Genomic DNA, 16,192 nt, shown 5'->3' with positions numbered 1-16,192 from the left:
TATTCATCCAGGCCTCTATCTGATGTTTAATATCCATCCAGGGATCCAGGGACTATGTTTAATATCATCCAGGGACTATGTTTAATATCCATCCAGGGACTCTTATATCCATCCAGGGACTATGTTTAATATCATCCAGGGACTATGTTTAATATCCATCCAGGGACTATGTTTAATCTCCAGGGACTATGTTTAATATGTCATCCAGGGACTATGTATGTTTAATATCTCCAGGGACTATGTTTAATATCATCCAGGGACTATGTTTAATATCCATCCAGGGACATGTTTAATATCTCATCCAGGTAGAGGGACTATGTTTAATATTCATCCAGGGACATATGTTTAATATCCATCCAGGGACTATGTTTAATATTCATCCAGGGACTCATCCAGGGACTATGTTTAATATTCATCCAGGGACTATGTTTAATTGATCCAGGGACTATGTAACATCCAGGGACTGTTTAATATCCATCCAGGAGAATAGTTTAATAATCCAGGGACTATCATCCAGGGACTATGTTTAATATCAATCCAGCGTTTACTATGTTTTCATTTCATCCAGGGACTATGTTTAATATCCATCCAGGGACCTCATATGTTTAATATCATCCAGGGACTCAATATCCATCCAGGGAGTCATTAACAGGGACATCATCCAGGACTATGTTTAATATTCATCCAGGGACTATGTTTAATATCATCCAGGGACTATGTTTAATATTCATCCAGGGACTATGTTTAATATCATCCAGGGACTATGTTTAATATCCATCCAGGGACTATGTTTAATATCCATCCAGGGACTATATTCATCCAGGGACTGTTTAATATTCATCCAGGGACTATGTTTAATATCCATCCAGGGACTATGTTTAATATCCATCCAGGGACTATGTTTAATATCCATCCATCCAGGGACTATGTTTAATATTCATCCAGGGACTATATCCATCCAGGGACTATGTTTAATATCCATCCAGGGACTATGTTTAATATCCATCCAGGGACTATGTTTAATATTCATCCAGGGACTATGTTTAATATCCATCCAGGGACTATGTTTAATATCCATCCAGGGACTATGTTTAATATCCATCCAGGGACTATGTTTAATATCCATCCAGGGACTATGTTTAATATCATCCAGGGACTATGTTTAATATTCATCCAGGGACTATGTTCATCCAGGGACGATGTTTAATATTCATCCAGGGACTATGTTTAATCCAGGGACTATGATTAATCCAGGGACTATGTTTAATATTCATCCAGGGACTATGTTTAATATTAATCCAGGGACTATGTTTAATCCAGGGACTATGTTTAATCCAGGGACTATGATTAATCCAGGGACTATGTTTAATCCAGGGACTATGCACCCTGCACTTTCATAGAACTGCTCATTGCCCACTTGCACTGCACATCCTACACCTGCCTTCTGCTCTCTGTCACAGACTGACCCTTATGTACAGGGCATTCAGAAAGTATTCAGACCTCTTGACTTTCTCCACATTTTGTTAGGATACAGCCTTATTCTAAAATGGATTAAATAGTTTTTTTCCTCTTCAATCGACACACAATACCCCATAATGACAAAGCAAAAAAAATATGTAAATATTATATTTAAATAAGTATTCAGATCCTTTACTCTGTACATTGTTGAAGCACCTTTGGCAGTGATTTAAACCTTCTTGGGTATGACGTTATAAACTTGACACACCTGCATTTGGGGAGTTTCTCACATTCTTCTCTGCAGATCCTCTTAACCTCTGTCAGGTTGGATGAGGAATGTCACTGCACAACTATTTTCACGTCTTTCCAGAGATGTTTGATTGGGTTCAAGTCCGGGCTCTGGCTGGGCCATTCAAGGACTTGTCCCAAAGCCACTCTTTCGTTGTCTTGGCTGTGTGCTTAGGGTCATTGTCCTGTTGAAGGTGAACCTTTGCCCCAGTCTGAGGTCCTGAGCACTCTGGAGCAGGTTTTCATCAAGGATCTGTTTGTACTTTGCCCCATTCATCTTTCTCTCCAGGCCAATGAGTTCGATCTTGGTTTCATCAGACCAAAGTATCCAAATCATGTCCAATCAATTGAATTTACCACAGGTGAACTCCAATCAAGTTGTTGAAACATCTGAAAGATGATCAATGGAAACAGGGTGCACCTGAGCTCAATTTCATGTCTCATAGCAAAGGGTCTGAATACTTATATAAACCATTTCTGTTTTTTATTTTTAATACATTTGCAAACATTTCTAAAAATCTGTTTTCACTTTGTCATTATTGGGTATTGTGTGTTGATTGATGAGGAAAAACATGTATTTAATCCATTTTAGAATAAGGCTGTAATGTAACAAAATGTGTAAAGTCAAAGGGTCTGAATACTTTCCGAATGCACCGTATATATTTCCCCTGTTGTAAATTGCTTTAATTCTAAATTTATACATGCAGAATTCATAATGTGGCTTATCGTGTTTATAATGTAGTCTGTAGTTTTTAGCTTGGTGTTTATAGTTGTGTCAATTCTGTGTTTAAATATCTTATTTATGTATTGTCTGTCTGTGTATTCTGTTTATTGTGGCAACACCATTTCACCAAGTTAAATTCCTCTACATGCAAATGTATTTGGTGAATAAAGGTGATTCTGATTGTCCAATAAGAAATACTAATTTTCAATTTCCATCATACATAATTTTTTAAAGACATTTTCGTTTGCGTGCCCTAATGAACACAACCCTGGTGTGTTGCAAGTGATGTTATCATTTGAAACTGACATTGATTCCCGATTCCACTAACCAATGTTCAATTCACACCTCTCCACATTTTCAGGAGGTAAAACATAACATTATATGAATAACTGTTTATTGTGCGGTGCCCTTGGTCCAGTGTGGCGCTGTCCTTGGTCTAGTGTCTTTGTCCTTGGTCTAGTGTCTCTGTCCCTGGTCTAGTGTCTCTCTCCCTGGTCTAGTGGCTCTGTCCTTGGTCTAGTGTGGCTCTGTCCTTGGTCCAGTGTGGCGCTGTCCTTGGTCTAGTGGCTCTGTCCTTGGTCTAGTGTCTCTGTCCTTGGTCTAGTGTCTCTGTCCTTGGTCTAGTGTCTCTGTCCTTGGTCTAGTGTCTCTGTCCCTGGTCTAGTGTCTCTGTCCCTGGTCTAGTGTCTCTCTCCCTGGTCTAGTGGCTCTGTCCTTGGTCTAGTGTGGCTCTGTCCTTGGTCTAGTGTCTCTGTCCCTGGTCTAGTGTCTCTGTCCTTGGTCTAGTGGCTCTGTCCTTGGTCTAGTGTCTCTGTCCTTGGTCTAGTGTCTCTGTCCTTGGTCTAGTGTCTTTGTCCTTGGTCTAGTGTCTCTGTCCCTTGGTCTAGTGGCTCTGTCCCTGGTCTAGTGTGGCTCTGTCCTTGGTCTAGTGTGGCTCTGTCCTTGGTCTAGTGGCTCTGTCCTTGGTCTAGTGTCTCTGTCCTTGGTCTAGTGTCATCTGTTTAATATCCCCTGGTCTAGTGTGGCTCTGTCCTTGGTCATAGTGGACTCTGTCCTTGGTCTAGTGTCTCTGTCCCTGGTCTAGTGTTTCTGTCCTTGGTCTAGTGTCTCTGTCCCTGGTCTAGTGTCTCTCTCCCTGGTCTAGTGGCTCTGTCCTTGGTCTAGTGTGGCTCTGTCCTTGGTCCAGTATGGCGCTGTCCTTGGTCTAGTGGCTCTGTCCTTGGTCTAGTGTCTCTGTCCTTGGTCTAGTGTCTCTGTCCTTGGTCTAGTGTCTCTGTCCTTGGTCTAGTGTCTCTGTCCTTGGTCTAGTGTCTCTGTCCCTGGTCTAGTGTCTCTCTCCCTGGTCTAGTGGCTCTGTCCTTGGTCTAGTGTGGCTCTGTCCTTGGTCCAGTGTGGCGCTGTCCTTGGTCTAGTGTCTCTGTCCCTGGTCTAGTGTGGCTCTGTCCTTGGTCTAGTGGCTCTGTCCTTGGTCTAGTGTCTCTGTCCCTGGTCTAGTGTTTCTGTCCTTGGTCTAGTGGCTCTGTCCTTGGTCTAGTGGCTCTGTCCTTGGTCTAGTGGCTCTGTCCTTGGTCTAGTGGCTCTGTCCTTGGTCTAGTGGCTCTGTCCCTGGTCTAGTATCTCTGTCCCTGGTCTAGTGTGGCTCTGTCCTTGGTCTAGTGGCTCTGTCCTTGGTCCAGTGTGGCGCTGTCCTTGGTCTAGTGGCTCTGTCCTTGGTCTAGTGTCTCTGTCCCTGGTCTAGTGTCTCTGTCCCTGGTCTCTGTCCCTGGTCTAGTGGCTCTGTCCTTGGTCCAGTGTGGCTCTGTCCTTGGTCTAGTGGCTCTGTCCTTGGTCTAGTGGCTCTGTCCTTGGTCTAGTGGCTCTGTCCTTGGTCTAGTGGCTCTGTCCTTGGGCTAGTGGCTCTGTCCTTGGGCTAGTGGCTCTGTCCTTGGTCTAGTGTGGCTCTATCCTTGGTCTAGTGTGGCTCTGTCCTTGGTCTAGTGTGGCTCTGTCCTTGGTCTAGTGTGGCTCTGTCCTTGGTCTAGTGGTTCTGTCCTTGGTCTAGTGGCGCTGTCCTTGGTCTAGTGGCTCTGTCCTTGGTCTAGTGGCTCTGTCCTTGGTCTAGTGGCTCTGTCCTTGGTCTAGTGGCTCTGTCCTTGGTCTAGTGTGACTCTGTCCTTGGTCTAGTGTGACTCTGTCCTTGGTCCAGTGGCTCTGTCCTTGGTCCAGTGTGGCTCCAGACACTTTTATTCATGCTATCATAAGTTCCTCAGAGGCCTAGCCAGGTCGGTCCAAACACAGTTTAACTGTTCTCAGTTTTTTTCTTCGGCACACACATACAAGTTCAAATCCTAAGCTACGCATGCTCAGACAGTCTGTGTTTTTCCACTATACAGATACATTGTTTAATCTAATTCTGACTAAAACTACACACATCATCAGATTATAATTTTATGATTCGAATCAAGTTCATACAATTATCAGGTTTCAGAGTGGAATTATTTAATCATTACCTTTCAACATATACATTATTTTATCACCTACCACACCTTAAAACATATTACAACTCTCAAATGAGTATGAAACCAGACAGATATGACACATTACAGATAGTACAGCTGTCATTTAAATTGCTATGGGCTATAGTAATTCTTTAACATGTGACCAAGTCATTTACATTACACTTTAGTCAGCAAGTGAATTATGTAAGTAATTCAGAGAGGGTTTGACAGTATGTTAATCACAAGATAACTGGTTGGGTAGTTGAAAATATGAAAGAGGTCATAGAAGGTTAAAGGTTTCAAAGTTGGGACATATGGACAGAGATGGAAGAGAAGGCGAGACACCCCACTCCCAATTTCTTTCTGTTTGTATTACAATCAATGAACTAAGCAGATCCAGCTGCTATTGCATTGGTGTCTATGGGAGAACCACCCCGTTAAGCAGACCGGAACTGTATTATTATTTTTTCAATGGTAAACAGCCTGAGTGAACTATCTTAATTGATCTACCATCTTTGATATGGATTTATTGACCCATAAAAATAGAATGAGTAGAAAGGACTTGTTAATTTGACAGGTAATGTCATTGAGACACTCAAAATATCCACCAGTTTACCCATTATGACATAATTGACTTGAATGGGGAAGTCTGTTCTATACATTCTCCATTGTGGGGAGTTTGTGTTATTTTGTGACCGTGTGTGTTCAGCTGTTGCTTGTGTTATTGTGCAGATTTCCCTGCAGCATCTGTGACGGGGGAATATGGCTCACGTTTAATAACCACAATTAATTGGAAATGAGCCCAACGGAGACGGTCAGAGTCACTTCTCATAAAGAAAAGTACAGTATTACATACGATAATGTGTGAGTGTATTGTACAACATGTCTCTAACACAGTATTACATATGATAATGTGTGAGTGTATTGTACAACATGTCTCTAAGACAGTATTACATATGATAATGTGTGAGTGTATTGTATTACTTGTCTCTATGACAGTATTACATATGATAATGTGTGAGTGTATTGTATTACATGTCTCTATGACAGTATTACATATGATAATGTGTGAGTGTATTGTACAACATGTCTCTATGACAGTATTACATATGATAATGTGTGAGTGTATTGTATTACATGTCTCTATGACAGTATTACATATGATAATGTGTGAGTGTATTGTATTACATGTCTCTATGACAGTATTACATATGATAATGTGTGAGTGTATTGTATTACATGTCCCTATAACTCTGTATTACATGTCCCTATAACTCTGTATTCCATGTCCCTATAACTCTGTATTACATATGATAATGTATTCCTCTGTATTACATGTCCCTATAACTCTGTATTGTATTACATGTCCCTATAACTCTGTATTACATGTCCCTATAACTCTGTATTCCATGTCCCTATAACTCTGTATTCCATGTCCCTATAACTCTGTATTCATGTCCCTATAACTCTGCATTACATGTCCCTATAACTCTGCATTACATGTCCCTATAACTCTGTATTACATGTCCCTATAACTCTGTATAATGTGTGAGTGTATGTCCCTATAACTCCCTATAACTCTACATGTCCCTATAACTCTTTATTCCATGTCCCTATAACTCTGTATTACATGTCCCTATAACTCTGTCCCTATAACTCTGTATGTCCCTATAACTCTGTATTACATGTCCCTATAACTCTGTATTCTACATGTCCCTATAACTCTGTATTCCATGTCCCTATAACTCTGTATTACATGTCCCTATAACTCTGTATTCCATGTCCCTATAACTCTGTATTCCATGTCCCTATAACTCTGTATTACATGTCCCTATAACTCTGTATTCATGTCCCTATAACTCCCTATGTCCCTATAACTCTGTATTACATGTCCCTATAACTCTGTATTACATGTCCCTATAACTCTGTACTACATGTCCCTATAACTCTGTACTACATGTCCCTATAACTCTGTATTACATGTCCCTATAACTCTGTATTCTATGTCCCTATAACTCTGTATTACATGTCCCTATAACTCTGTATTCTATGTCCCTATAACTCTGTATTACATGTCCCTATAACTCTGTACTACATGTCCCTATAACTCTGTATTACATGTCCCTATAATGTCTGTATTGTACATGTCCCTATAACTCTGTATTACATGTCCCTATAACTCTGTATTACATGTCCCTATAACTCTGTATTACATGTCCCTATAACTCTGTATTACATGTCCCTATAACTCTGTATTACATGTCCCTATAACTCTGTACTACATGTCCCTATAACTCTGCATTACATGTCCCTATAACTCTGTATTACATGTCCCTATAACTCTGTATTCTATGTCCCTATAACTCTGTATTACATGTCCCTATAACTCTGTATTACATGTCCCTATAACTCTGTATTCTATGTCCCTATAACTCTGTATTCTATGTCCCTATAACTCTGTATTCTATGTCCCTATAACTCTGTATTCTATGTCCCTATAACTCTGTATTCTATGTCCCTATAACTCTGTATTACATGTCCCTATAACTCTGTATTACATGTCCCTATAACTCTGTATTACATATGATAATGTGTGAGTGTATTGTATTCTATGTCCCTATAACTCTGTATTCTATGTCCCTATAACTCTGCAGCTCTGGAAGAGATCAACACGTTATGAACTGAATTCAAGCACATCGTAAGAGCTTCTCATATCGTTTTGTATCCCCTTTATGTATGTCATTTCTAGGTTATTGTGATGTGTTGAAGGCATATGCAAATATTTCATATGCTCCAAATGTTGTCCACAGTGTACAGATGTAAGATTTAAATCTGATCACCCTGTTGTTGCAGAAAATGTCCTGCACATCAGGAAATGCAAACGTGTTGTGTGTTCAAGGTATAAAAAGGCCTCTAAAATGTGTAATTTCCATTTCCACAATTTGCCCTAACAAAAAGTGTATCAACCCCGAAAAAAAATGCATTAGTTTAAATCCTCACAATAATTCACATTTCCTTTTGCTGCTGGCTTATTTTCCCGCTGTGAGAAAATGGTCAAATCAAGATCCTACAGCTGTAAATGGGGAGAAACGCGTAGAAGGATATGCATAGATAGGACTGTGTAAATCCTCACTAGAAATTGGCAGAGGATGTAAAGGAGTAATATTGATAGTGTGTAATCTTGTGTGGCTGGTAGCTGTATAAAAATAGAGAGTGACAACTCCAGTAGGTGTAAGTAATAAGGTACACACACACACACACACACACACACACACACACACACACACACACACACACACACACACACACACTGCTCTCTAAATCATCAGGGTACACTGAGTGGGCTGTCAACAGGGTCTTTGATGTCTCTCTCAAATGATTCACAGCAAGCATGTCAACTGTGACTCCCCTGTCTCCCCTAACCTCAAAATGACTTTCCTGTCTCCCCTAACCTCAAAATGACTCTCCTGTCTCCCCTCACCTCAAAATGACTCTCCTGTCTCCCCTAACCTCCAAATGACTCTCCTGTCTCCCCTCACCTCAAAATGACTCTCCTGTCTCCCCTAACCTCAAAATGACTCCCCTGTCTCCCCTAACCTCAAAATGACTCCCCTGTCTCCCCTAACCTCCAAATGACTCCCCTGTCTCCCCTAACCTCAAAATGACTCCCCTGTCTCCCCTAACCTCAAAATGACTCCCCTGTCTCCCCTAACCTCCAAATGACTCCCCCCTAACCTCCAAATGACTGTCTCCCCTAACCTCAAAATGACTCCCTGTCTCCCCTAACCTCCAAATGACTACCCTGTCTCCCCTAACCTCCAAATGACTACCCTGTCTCCCCTAACCTCCAAATGACTCCCACTATTAGGAGTGCTTGGATACTGGGCAAACTACTGAGATGTGAATTGATTAAATGTTTTTCTTTGCACAGTCGTGTCAGAAGGTAAGACCACATCTTTACCCCCAGGAGTGTGACTAACATTTGAGTGTTCATTATGATTGCATGAAGCCATGAAGCAAGTTCCACCACCATATACAGAGGTAGGATCTTAATTTGAGCCAGTTTGCTACAACCTTAAAAATAATCCTGCGGCAACAGGAAATGTGGATTATAATTAATGTACATTTTTTGTAGTGGTTGATACATTTTTCGTTCGGGCAGATAAAGTCTGACATTTTAAAATGGAAATTACAAACTTCTGAATCCTTTTTAAACCTAGAATACACGACAAGTTTCCATTTCCTGCTGTGCAGGAACAAAAGAGTGACCAAATTAAGATCCTACATCTGTATGTTAACCCAGAAACAAATTGAATTTTAGTTGAATTTTAGTCCAGCCAGATCCAGTCAGGAAACCAGGTAGAAATCTCCTCAATATGCAAAACATTGACTTTATATACACCCATTAACAGCTAGGGTCTTGGGTTTTTCCTCATCATGTGACCTGATCAGGAAATAGTCCCAGTCAGGTCATTCAGGCAGGTTAAGTTCCCTTAACATGGGACACCAACGCTACTGTAATTGTATGACAACAGAAAATCATGACAGACGGTGTATGTGTGTGTGTGTGTGTGTGTGTGTCTGTCTCTGTCTGTCTGTCTGTGTTTGTTTGTGAGTGTGTGTTCGTCCGTTCGTCCGTCAGCATGTGAGTGTGTGTTCATCCGTTCGACCATCAGCGTGTGTGTGTTCGTCTGTGAGTGTGTGTTCGTCCGTTCATCCGTCAGTGTGTTTGTGTGGATCAGAATGTCTTGTGTCTCCTCCATGTGTTTCATCCAGGTCAGAGTCCTCCTGTCAGTGGTCCCGTCCTGTGTGCCAGGGACATACGATGGACCTCAGTGTGAGGAGTAGTAGCACACTGTTTGAGGGAGCCCAGAGAACATGAGGCTGGAGGGCAGGGGACTGCTGCCTCCGCCTGTCGGGGGTGGCCTACTACTCAGGCATGAGCGGTTTTCACCCTGTGTAGCTCAGTTGGTATAGCATGGCGCTTGCAATGACAGGGTTTTAGGGTTCGTTTACCACAGGGAACAGTATGAAAATGAATGCACTCACTACTATAAGTTGCTAAGAATAAGAGCTAAATTGGTTGGTAAAGAGAGGGGCAATATAGGATATTAATCTTGTGGAATTCTAGTCAAATATACTGAACAAATGTAAAGAGTTGGTCCCATGTTTCATGAGCTGAAATAAAAGATCCCAGAAATGTTACATACTCACAAAAACAGATTTTTTTTCTAATTGTGTGCACAAATTTGTTTACATCCTTGTTAGTGAGTTTCTTATTTGCCAAGATAATCCAACCAGCTGACAGGTGTGGCATGTCAAGAAGCTGATTAAACAGAATGATCATTACACAGGTGCACATTATGCTGGGAACAAGAAAAGCCACTCAAATGTGCAGTTTTGTCTCACAACACAATGTTACAGATGTCTCAACCTTTGAGGGAGCGTGCAATTGGCATGCTGACTGCAGGAATATCCACCAGAGCTGTTGCCAGATAATTGAATGTTAACTTCTCTACCATAAGCCACTTCCAACGTCATTTTAGAGAATTTGGCAGTACGTCCAACCGGCATCACAAACACAAACCTCGTGCAACCACGCCAGCCCAGGACCTCCACATCCGGCTCCTTCACCTGCAGGATCCTTTGACACCAGCCACCCGAGCAGCTGATGAAACTGAGGACTATTTCTGTCTGTAAAAGCCCTTTGTGGGGAAAAACTCATTCTGATTGGCTGGGTCTGGCTCCCCAGTGGGTGGGCCTGGCTCCCAAGTAGGTGGGCCTAATTAATTGATTTCAATTGACAGATTTCCTTATATGAATTGTTGTAACTCAGTGAAATTGTTGCATGTTGTGTTTATATTTTTGTTCCGTATATATTGAAATGTATCAATCTTTCTTATGCAGTTGTATGACGTGACCTACCATTTGTCATCAGCTGTGCTTTTTGACACTGATTAATGGATGTTTGCACCACCAACTAAGGGTCTGGCATTAATGCTGACCAATGTCTATGTGTGAGGACCAGAAGAAGAAAAATGTCTATGTGTGAGGACCAGAAGAAGAAAAGTGTCTATGTGTGAGGACCAGAAGAAGAAAAGTGTCTATGTGTGAGGACCAGAAGAAGAAAAGTGTCTATGTGTGAGGACCAGAAGAAGAAAAATGTCTATGTGTGAGGACCAGAAGAAGAAAAATGTCTATGTGTGAGGACCAGAAGAAGAAAAGTGTCTATGTGTGAGGACCAGAAGAAGAAAAATGTCTGTGTGAGGACCAGAAGAAGAAAAATGTCTATGTGTGAGGACCAGAAGAAGAAAAATGTCTATGTGTGAGGACCAGAAGAAGAAAAGTGTCTATGTGTGAGGACCAGAAGAAGAAAAGTGTCTATGTGTGAGGACCAGAAGAAGAAAAGTGTCTATGTGTAATGGTTTTCTTGTGGGGAAAGAGAGGCGGACCAAAATGCAGCGTGGTTAGTTTTGTGCATCTTTAATAAAGATGAAAGTACGACAATCTACAAAACAAGAAACGTGCAAAAACCAAAACAGTCCTATCTGGTGCCACAAACACAAAGACAGGAACAATCACCCACAAAACCCAACACAAAAGAGGCTACCTAAATATGGTTCCCAATCAGAGACAATGACTAACACCTGCCTCTGATTGAGAACCATATCAGGCCTAACATAGAAATGGACAAACCAGACACACAACATAGAATGCCCACCCAGCTCACGTCCTGACCAACACTAAAACAAGGAAAACACACACGAACGATGGTCAGAACGTGACACTATGTGTGAGGACCAGAAGAAGAAAAATGTCTATGTGTGAGGACCAGAAGAAGAAAAGTGTCTATGTGTGAGGGCCAGAAGAAGAAAAATGTCTGTGTGTGAGGACCAGAAGAAGAAAAATGTCTATGTGTGAGGACCAGAAGAAGAAAAATGTCTATGTGTGAGGACCAGAAGAAGAAAAATGTCTATGTGTGAGGACTGTCTGTGTGTGAGGACCAGAAGAAGAAAAGTGTCTATGTGTGAGGGCCAGTTAGAAGAAAATGTCTATGTGTGATACCAGAAACTGAAGAAAAACTGTAAACTATGTGTGTAGACCAGAAGAAGAAAAATGTCTATGTGTGAGGACCAGAAGAACTGAAAAACTGAATGAAGAATAAGAACTAAGCTGTGGAAAACCTGTAGAAAACTGAGGTGAGATAAACTGTTAAAAACTGCAGAAATGAGATGTTAAACCATGTAAACTGTTAAAAACTGAAAACTGAAATGAGATAAACTGTAGAAAACTGAGGTGAAAAAAAACTGACTGTAGAAAACTGAGGTGAGATAAACTGTTAAAAAACTGACTGTAAAAACTGAGGTGAGATACTGTTAAAAACTGACTGTAGAAAACTGAGGTGAGATAAACTGTTAAAAACTGACTGTAGAAAACTGAGGTGAGATAAACTGTTAAAAACTGAGGTGAGATAAACTGTTAAAAACTGAAAACTGAGGTGAGATAAACCATGTTAAAAACTGACTGTAGAAAACTGAGGTGAGATAAACCATTAAAAACTGACTGTAGAAAACTGAGGTGAGATAAACTGTTAAAAACTGACTGTTAAAAAACTGACTGTAGAAAACTGAGGTGAGATAAACCATGTTAAAAACTGACTGTAGAAAACTGAGGTGAGATAAACTGTTAAAAACTGACTGTAGAAAACTGAAGATAAACTGTTAAAAACTGACTGAGAAAACTGAGGTGAGATAAACTGTTAAAAACTGACTGTAGAAAACTGAGGTGAGATAAACTGTTAAAAACTGACTGTAGAAAACTGAGGTGAGATAAACTGTTAAAAACTGACTGTAGAAAACTGAGGTGAGATAAACTGAGGTGAGATAAAACTGACTGTAGAAAACTGAGGTGAGATAAACCATGTTAAAAACTGACTGTAGAAAACTGTTAAAAACTGAGGTGAGATAAACTGTTAAAAACTGACTGTAGAAAACTGAGGTGAGATAAACTGTTAAAAACTGACTGTAGAAAACTGAGGTGAGATAAACTGTTAAAAACTGACTGTAGAAAACTGAGGTGAGATAAACTGTTAAAAACTGACTGTAGAAAACTGAGGTGAGATAAACTGTTAAAAACTGACTGTAGAAAACTGAGGTGAGATAAACTGTTAAAAACTGACTACATGAGGGACTTTCCAGTTAATTGAGGGCCCTGCGGTTCTGTTATTCCCTCTAATATGATAATTGAAATCCAACGTTGTTGAATTACAGTAGCTAAACATGTAGGCCTAATTACAGTTTGACAATATTCCACCTGTTCTTTTCAGTGACATTGGTTCTATGTCGCATGGCTGTTAGCCATCAGTTGTTTTATGTTATTAACATCGATCAGGGAGTCTTAATGTGAGGTGTGTGTGTGTGTGTGTGTGTGTACCCCCTCCAAACCCTTTCACCACAACAAAGTGCTGAACGGATAAATGCATTATTTCACACCATCACAAGTCAGGGCCAATTATGGAAGTTGGTTTCCATGCCGACAGGGAGTCAGTCACTGCTATAAGAAGCTGCCAGTGTATTGCTTTACATAATTCCAGTCACTTTGGATTTTCCAGTCAGATCCTCAGGACCAGGGCCCTGCATTATTGAAGGTTTACAACTGGGCAAAAACTGCTTGAATCAACCATGTTTCAAAGTTAATTCAACAAAATAAATGTAATGCAATGAAGTTGAAATAACTGATTGGATTTGTAAAAAGTCATCAACCTGTAAGGTAATTGTATCTTTTTTCACCCAACTTTTAACCGAAATCCAATGACATGGTGACATTGTTTTTTGATTTCACATTCAAATCACATTAGTTAAGAACTCAACCAAATGTAAATAAAAACTAAAAGTTGAACTGACATCTGTGCCCAGTGGGTTTTTAAGACTTTTTGAATTTTAGATATGAAAATACCAACGGATTTGACGTTACACCATAGGCACCCAACTGGCACCCTACATAGTGCATTACTTTTGACCAGTGCCCTAGGAGTCATTCTGATGTAACCCAAATATAGGGCCATTTTGTTCATAATCTTGACACGTCCCTCAAAATGTATTACACACGTGTATACACTGAGTATACAAAACATGAAGAACACCTGCTCAGGTGAAAGCTATGATCCCTTATTGATGTCACTTATTAAATCCACTTCAATCAGTGTAGATGAAGGGGAGGAGGCTATGAAAAGCCAACTGACATTTTACTCCTGAGGTGCTGACTTGCTGCACCCTCGACAACTACTGTGATTATTATTATAAGACCATGCTGGTCTTTTATGAACATTTGAACATCTTGGCCATGTTCTGTTATAATCTCCACCCGGCACAGCCAGAAGAGGACTGGCCACCCCTCATAGCCTGGTTCCTGTCTAGGTTTCTTTCTAGGTTTTGGCCTTTCTAGGGAGTTTTTCCTAACCACCGTGCTTCTACACCTGCATTGCTTGCTGTTTGGGGTTTAAGGCTGGGTTTCTGTACAGCACTTTGAGATATCAGCTGATGTAAGAAGGGCTATATAAATAAATTTGATTTGAGGAGACAGGTTAAAGAAGGATTTTTAAGCCTTGAGACATGGATTGTATGTTTGTGCCATTCAGAGGGTGAATGGGAAAGACAAAGGAGCCAGGCGTACCGGTTTGTGTCAAGAACTGCAGCGCTGCCAGGTTTTTCAAGCTCAACAGTTTCCCGTGTTTATCAAGAACGTTCCATCACCCAAAGGACATCCAGCCAACTTGACACAACTGTAGGAAGCATTGGAGTCAACATGGCCCAGCATCCCTGTGGAACGCTTTAGACACCTTGTAGAGTCCATGCCCCGACCAATTGAAGTAGTTTTGAGGGCAAAAGGGGGAGGGGTGCAACTCAATATTAGGAAGGTATTCTTAGTGTTTGCTATACTCAGCGTATAATTCAAATATCTAGTTGTGGTGTACAGTACTGCATCATCCCAATACTTAATATACGTTTCTCCTTTTCGTAATTGATTCTCCTTGTCGTAATTGATTTGATTGATCAGATGTGTGCATTTCATCAGCATAGTAAATAAACCGTTGTCATGGTCCGGAAAACAAGAAAACAAGTCCGAACCATGTCTTCTCAATCCATATTGAACATACAGGAGCATAATACTTATCCTAGTTAGAAGGTAACCGTCTCTCGTGAGTTTCTCTTGGATTCAAGAAAACTGTAGCCAATTTTTTTTCCCTCAAGTTTATTTTTACTCAACCAGGTACAGTTCACTTGGACCGGAAACAAGTACTGTAACTCTTGTCAATGCATATGAGCATAATATTGATCAAATTCTGTCGTTCCCTCAAATTCCCTCATGGATCGTTGGGTCAAAACATGGCTGTCCAACAGGCTTGTTGTCTACTGGCTAGATAAAAAGCATTGTTCTACAGCAGCCCCAGGTTGTGTTATATTGCAGTGTCTATTCATTTACCCTGAATACTTTCATATCCACTGGGCGTTAAACGCAGAGGTACTCAAGCCATCGGTGAAGTGTACAGTAACAAGAATTGTCGGACGAAACGCTTGGTAAAAGCACTCAAGCAGTTAGGCTTCCATTATGAGACGTATTTCATTTCACTTCCAAAACAATCAACGATAGAAGTCTTTGCGTAGCCTCGTTCAGAAAACAGTTACGTTGCTTCTTGCACACGTCGTTTATGTTTCACAACTACATAATTATTCATGTATTTCCCTTTACGTTTCTATTTGTTCTCCTAAAAATGGTATGACTTTGCGAGCAAAACAAGTATACATGGATGTGTTTCTTTATAAAGTGAACTTCAATGCCTCAGCAGACCTTTAAACAGTGTTTAAATAAATAACACAAACTATCATTTCCTTTCCACGCAGCGACTGTCCATCTGCTTCTTAATAATCCGTTTCCCATTCGTGCTGTTTGAAAACCCATCAAGGAGAGTTGTGGGATGTGTCCCAATTATCTCTCCTTCCACATACTGTAAGTGTACACTTGTTTACACAAGTAAATGACTAGTAGGCCTAAAATAAATATGGTGGACACTCCCACTAGACCTTGCCTCCACCAATCCACTGCCCTTAGATTTGTGGGAACAGTGTACTTCAGGAGAAAGGATATGTTATTTGGACGCACTCCTGGCGTTTACAAAGGGAGAGAGGGCTTCAAGACGGTCCTCCTTCTCTAGCAGCAGGTGTTTTTCACCACCATAATTACAGAT

The sequence above is a fragment of the Oncorhynchus masou genome, chromosome 27 (assembly GCF_036934945.1).
Source record: "Oncorhynchus masou masou isolate Uvic2021 chromosome 27, UVic_Omas_1.1, whole genome shotgun sequence".
In the NCBI taxonomy this organism is placed as follows: Eukaryota; Metazoa; Chordata; class Actinopteri; order Salmoniformes; family Salmonidae; genus Oncorhynchus; species Oncorhynchus masou.
This window is presented reverse-complemented; position numbering follows the sequence as displayed.